This window comes from Malania oleifera, chromosome 13 (genome assembly GCF_029873635.1).
Source record: "Malania oleifera isolate guangnan ecotype guangnan chromosome 13, ASM2987363v1, whole genome shotgun sequence".
In the NCBI taxonomy this organism is placed as follows: domain Eukaryota; kingdom Viridiplantae; phylum Streptophyta; class Magnoliopsida; order Santalales; family Ximeniaceae; genus Malania; species Malania oleifera.
In genome coordinates, this window is record NC_080429.1 from 5,241,782 (window position 1) to 5,249,149 (window position 7,368).

Sequence of the window (7,368 nt, forward strand, 5' to 3'; positions counted from 1 at the left end):
GCTATACGACACTAATATTTTCCTAAAATTTCAAAAATCTCTCTTAGCACATTGGATTTTTAAAACATTTACACCAATCAAGAAGGAATTCATTTTTTTACGTTTACTTATTAAGGAAAGTAATCAAAGAAAATAAAATATATATTAAATTAATAAATAAAATTTTAATTTTAAGAAAAAACTCTCACTTTTAATATTATTTAGTACAATAGAAAATTGGTTTCCTAACTATTTTCCTTTTCTTTTCTTGCCTTCGTAAAAATTTTTGATTCAAACGAACACCCATAAATCTCTCTTAAATTGTCAAATTTTTGAAATTCATAAGGTCATGTCAATGTATTTTAACTGAATCCTTAATTATTTTATTGAGAGTGAGAATGATCAATTTATTCATTTATTACAAAAAAAAAAAAAAAAATAGTATAATTGTTGATGATTTTTTCATTCTTTGGTGCTTTTGTCTATTTTTAGTTAACGTGCGCAACTTTGCCCCCTCTTTTTTTTTTCTTGATAATCCAAAGATTCCAGCGATCCTTCGGACCTTCATGAGCGGTACCAATTTTAGATGCTATAAAAGACCCCCATGCTTTTGATTGAAGTCAAACTAGTCTCCCAACTTTAATCTTTGCTTTGCTGATTGGTTTCCTTTAGGTATTATTCTGGAATTATGCCTTCAAATTTCTCTACCCAGTCAACTTTTGCTTCTCCCATTATGTTTCCCTTATCACGTTTCAAGCGCGCTTGCAACCCCACAAAAAAAAAAACCCTCGATTCTCAATAAACACCGTTACACCGGCTCCTTTAAGAACTTAAACTTCAAGTTTTAAATTTATATTTGTGTAGGAAATTATACTGAGTTTTTTTTTTCTTAGTTCGTACGAATTCAATTTAAAGGTTAAAAATTTGCGCTTTCAAACATAATTTAAAATAAATTTTTTTCTTTTCTTTATTCATGAAGAGAAAATTTTGGACCTATTTGGCATACGGAAAGAATTATCGTCACATAAAACACAAAATTTCTCAATTAAAATTTTTTTTAGTTGAGCCTCTTTTAGTATTGGATAAAGAGAATATGAGGAAATCACACTTTTTTCTTATTCTTTTATTTTGAATAAGATTTTAAATTTAAAATACTTTGTTCGACTTCTACTTGCTCTTGCCTGCTAATATGTTCAAAATTTATCTTTTTGGATAGGCAATGAAAAAAAAATGAATAATTTTTATACTTAGTAAATATTACTATTTTCTCTATGTAAAATAGAAAATCATAAAACGTTAATTATGTGTGGAAATCATTATTTAAAGAAAATCATCTTAAGGGTAAAATCGTTTTTCATAAAGAAAAGTTGACTTTGGATTGGATAAGTCCAACACATTATTTATTTCTTTAAAAATTATTTTATAAAAATTTTATATCTAAAAATAAAATTATCAATTTTCAAAAATTAAAACAACTGTTTACTTTTATGTTTGGATTAAATAATAATTAAAAAATAAAAAAATTGTAAAATATAAATATTATGAAAAAATAAAAATTATTCTAGCTATTTTATTTATTTAATCTCTATATTCCAAAATTCACTTTATTCTAACAATCTTATTTTTACTTAACAATTGAAAAATAGAAATATATATCTTCTAACAAATTTTATTTTATTTCTTAAACAAAAATTGAAGACATTTTTTTTGTTATATTTCTTATTCACAAGATTATTTTATCTTAATTTTAATTTAATATTATGCATTAAATGATGATTTTATTTGTGAAAATTAATTTGAGTTTAAAATATTATTTTAGAGAGTCGATCTTGGATTAATGGTGAAGTTACTTTTTTGGTAACATGTTGGTTGCAAGTTCGAATCCAAAAAATAACCTCTTTGCCTCAAAAAAATTGATACTTTTATGTATAACGGCCCTCTTATCCTAAAAAAGCAACCGAGTCACTCTTTTTTTTTTATTAAAATATTTGTTTAATAGGACTCAAAGTAATTGAAAATAATAATTTTTTAATATTTTTCAAAATAAAGGAGAATAAACACTAAAAAAAATTACATTTGGCTTGTTCGATGTATAGAAATAAAAAAAAGAAAAAAAAATGAATGAAACTTTAGTTATAAAGGTTAAAAAATAAAAAAATTTATATAATTTGGATAAAATTTTTAAAAAAAATTTCGTATTCCATATTCAGTCAATAGTATAAAATACAAAATAATTAAACCTAATATAATTATTTTTAAAGATATGTTACTCTACAAAATGATAAGTAGATAAACAAATAACACATTAACTAGTCTCACCGTCTACACCATGCCTGAGCTCCACTTGGGCCTCTTCTCCGTCATGTGCAAGCTGACCTGACACGCACGCCACTGTGTGGCATTAAATTTCAGATAAAACCTAACTCACACTCTCCTCTCTCAAGGCGCGTGTGCAGGCGCTTGAGCCAAATGGTACAAACTACAAACTTCTAATACCTCCTTGATTTATTACGATTCGGTTGTAGGTCAAACCAAAAATTGAATCAAACCTTATGATTTTAGTATTCTCGAATCGAAATCGAAACAAAATCGAATTTATTATCCTCTGGAGAGCCGAATATTCATCGATTTGATTACGATTTTTTTCAATTTTTAACCGATTTTCTAAATATTCAATAATTACTTATCACAATAGTTGTTGAGAATCTATTAGTCATTTTAATTTCTAAATATTAAATAGACCAATCATATTAACATACTATATTAATTTTTATATATAATTTAAATTTAAATTATTTTTTTCAATTTTTCGGTTCAATTATATTTTGAAAGCTAAACCATTTTCGTGATTTCGATGATGATTTTTTATTTTTTGGTAATTTTCATACACCCCTTGTCCTTCTTTTAAGGCATGGCTACCCTTGGAAGGCCGTGCATCGCACGTGCGGCTTACCAGGAATAAGAAACTCTCCGACTCCAGAGACCGACCACAAATTCCCCAAGCGGAGCGTGGGCGCGTGACTATTCCGTCCCCTCTGCCGACTCTTCCGTGTCTGGAGCCTGGACCCGTACGGCCCACATTTGCGGTGAATACTAAATGCTAAAAATGACAGAAGATTCCATGGAAAAATTTATGTAATGTTTTTTTTAAAGGGTGGAAAAATTTGTAGTATTGTCACTCGTGGGTGATCCAACTGATGAAAGGGCTCATATAAAGCTGACAATTTACATCCATGACAAAACCATCTACTTACCATAATTATGTAATTTGTGAAGTAAGAGAATACATGAAGATATGATTAAATGATATCAAGGAAGTACAGCTCTTTTGACTCTCTCTCTCTCTCTCTATATATATATATATATATATAATACAATCGTGATATTATACTCTCTCTCTCTCTCTTTATATATATATATATATATATATATATATATATGTATAGAACAAAAATAGAGCTCATGGGAAATGGGGGATCATTTGGGCTTAGGAAGTCAACTATAGGGTTGATAAAGGAGGACATTTCATGTGGCAATTTTGCTCCTAGGGATACATGGGGGTGTTATCCACACCCAATAAAGTTGGATCAAGAGGAGTGAGAAAAACGTATATATATATATATATATATATATATATATTAATTTAATCATTTTAATGTAAATTTATTTCATGTGCTAAAGTTTTAGAAAATTAAGATAGCCCAAATAGTTTTATATTATATTAGATATGATAGTGATTCTATTCTGCAATCAGGATTAAATTAATTAGTAAAAAGGGACTTATTGCTATTATTATAAAAACAAATTGGCTCTTTTGTAAATAAAAAATTGTTAGAAAGAAAAAGTCGACTTTGAATGTTTAGTAAAAAAATTGTAAGTGCCTAATATTATTTGAAATGACTAAAATGGATGTGCATTTTTAGGAAACGTAATTAATGTATTGATAATTTTATAATATTTGGAAAAAAAATAAGGACGAATATGAAAAAGAATAATTTTTTAGAGGAAAAGTTAACTTTTAACTTTTAAAAATTTTAAATATATAACTTTTAAAAGCTCTTCAAAATTGCTAAAAGTTGAAAAAGTTAATTACCAAATATATTAGACCTAATTTTTATTTTTAAAAGGAGAATTAGAGGCAATAAAAGCGGTCAATCAGGAATAATAAAGGATATGATAAAGGCATGCTTTTTTATTTTTTTATTTTAAAATTTTAATAGCTTTGTTTTGCCTGAGCTTGGAGTGCTGGATGAAAAATTTGTTTATGGTATGGCTCTTATACTTTAATTTTCATAAACAAAGAAGAAAAAAAAAAAACATAAATGGGCAATACAGTAGGGATTCGTCGAGGAGTAGATCCCGAGAGTAGAAAAATTTTAGAGTTCTAGAGATATCGAGAGCAAAAAAATGAGCTCGTCGACGAATGTCATGTTTTCGTCAACGAGTGTCCTTTTCTGAGTCATCGATAAATCCTTGTACTCATCGACGAGTGCGCCTAGGCTACGAGCAATTTTTTTTTAAATTTTAAATTTAAACATTTGGGTGGTTGGGTAATCGGAGGGAAACCTTTGAGAGACTGCTATATATGTCATTCTGAGCATGTATTAAGAGAAGGTGTGATCATTTGAAAAGTGTATTGTGTACTTTGAGATTTCCTTAGTGAAATTTTTGTGTCATTGCTTTCGTGGATGTAGGCTTTGCCGAATCACGTAAATCTTGTTGTTGTTTTTGTTGTTTATAATTTTCTAGTTGTGTTTCATTCACTTGTTGTGATGACCCAAAAATATATATACGATTAAAACATAATAATAATAATAATAATAATAATAATAATAATAATAATGTTAAGTTAATATCAATACAGAATTACTTTTTTGTAAGATCCTTGATTCCATATTTGATGCATAAGAAAAATCTTGTCTTAGTGAGTGCTCAGAGATCATTGCGGCTCAGTCGTTCCATAGAGATCGATCTGTACAAAATGGAATTTTATAAGATAAACGGGATAGACACTATTTGTACACGTAAATAAGTTCATATACATAAAATAGTATTTTGATAAATATAATTTGTAGAAATAAATGATAAAATAATAATAATAATAATAATAATAATAATAATAATAATATAGGTATCATATGTGGGGCCCATAAGACTGTGTGGGGTCCACATAAGTCTCAAAGTCGTGTGGGGTCCACTTGAGTCCCGAAGTTATGTAGGGCTCATAAAATCGTGTGATGACTAATGGAGTTACATAGGATCCACTTGGGTCTCGATGTTATGTGGGGCCCATATAAGTTTTCAAAATTCAAACTTAATTCTTTTTAAAAAAAAATAAATACTAAAACATAACTTAAAAATAATAATAATAATAATAATAATAATAATAATAATAAATAAATAAAAATATTAATTAATTAATTAATTAAATGAGAGTAATGGCAAACACTCCCACATGACCTCCATCCCTATCACATACCTAACTCATGCCTAACTCATCCCATACTCATTCCTTAATTTAAAAAAAAAAATTTATAATTTCACCCCTCTCCCATTACTTTTACAAATTTAATTTTTTTCTCCAAAATTTTCCTATAAACAGGAAGCTCTCAACTTTCATTTTTCACAAAAAAATTTCAAAGAAAGAGAAGGATTAGTGAGTGAAAGAATTAGTGGTGGAGGGAGAATTTTTGCTATAATTAAAATTCTTACTCACCCACTCTTTCCGATATCATTTTTTAGAAATATTCGTTGTGATCGTAGCACAATGTTTAGTCAAAAAATGTTCTAAACCCCTCGGGTATTTTACATCATTAATTTCTATTCAAGAAAATATTTTTAATACAAAAATTGTGTGGCATGAGTTTATTTATACATTATATATTTCACGAAAATATAAGTAAAGATTACATGAGTTGATTTTTTTTATGTTGCGTATTTCACAAAAATATGAGTAAAAATGAGATTTTCACGATATTATTTTAATTGTAGAAATTATATAATTAAAGTATTTTTAAAACCCCTTATGGCTCAGACAATATAGAAAATTACGAATGTTCGGTACCACAACTTAAAGTTCAAACGGATTAGAGTGCACCCACACTGTTTACAAAATGGTTTTATATGGTAGTATATTTCTCCTGAGTGCACACCTAGGTCGGACCAGGGTTTAATAGGAAAAATCTCAATTAATGATGATATACGTTGATTTAGTTTGGCCAACCAGCCAGCTAAGTCCAGTCATAGGGGTAAACATGACTTACGATTAACAGGTCTAAGGGTGATTTTTACAGTATATATATATATTTAATTATGCGTATAGAGTTATTGATGATTTCAAGGTAAAGTATAAGTTTTTATGAATATGACATTATTGTACCTAAATAATGATCTAAAGGAAACATATAAGGAAAAGTAGATATATGTATATAATTAAAAATTATAATTACAGTTTTTAAAATTAAAAGTTTAATTTAACAGTTATAGTATATGATTATAAAATTTTGCTGTTATAGTTGATGACAAAAGTTTTTATGCAAAAAATTTTAAATTTATATTTATTTTAAATGCTTTTTTGAAATTATAATATTAAATATTATTTTACAAAATTATGAAAACTCATTTTGGCCACACACTAATAATAATCTTATTTACTTACTGAGCGTTGTCTCATTCCAATCATTATTTTACATTTCAGATTATTTTGAAGAGTATACCAGAAATCTGGAGTAGCAAGTGTATGGGTGAGAATAGAAAGAGTAAAGTAAAATAAAAATTTAGTAAAATACATTTTAGAATATGTTTGTGTATTTTAGAATTTTAGAATTTTACATTTTAATAATTGAGACATATATTTGTAATAAAGCTAATTAGTACTCTAGTAATAAAAATAATTTAGATTTATTTGCGTCTGCTGAAAAATTTATATGTAGGAACCTACTTGGGTTCAGGTCCTTACACTTGTTGTATTTATTCCGCTATACTGCGTATATATCCCATCCATATTACAACAAATTGGTATCAGAGCGATTATTATTATGGCATCGGGATCATTTTCTACAAGATTTGACATCGTCAAATTTGATGGAACCGGGAACTTTGGTTTATGGCTGAGGAGAGTAAAAGACACTCATGTACAACAAGGAATGAGAAATACATTACTTGGTGTTCAACTAGATGGAATTGATGAGGTAACATGAGGAGATTTGCAAGCAAAAGTCGCTTCTACAATACGCTTGTGTTTGGCCGACGAAGTACTCTATTGGGGTGATGGAGGACGATTCTCTAGCGGCTATATGGTGAAAGTTAGAGAGTCAATACATGTAGTGACCCGAAGAATAATAGCATTTTAATTATTAAGAGGGAGAGAAAATGGAAACAGAAACAGAA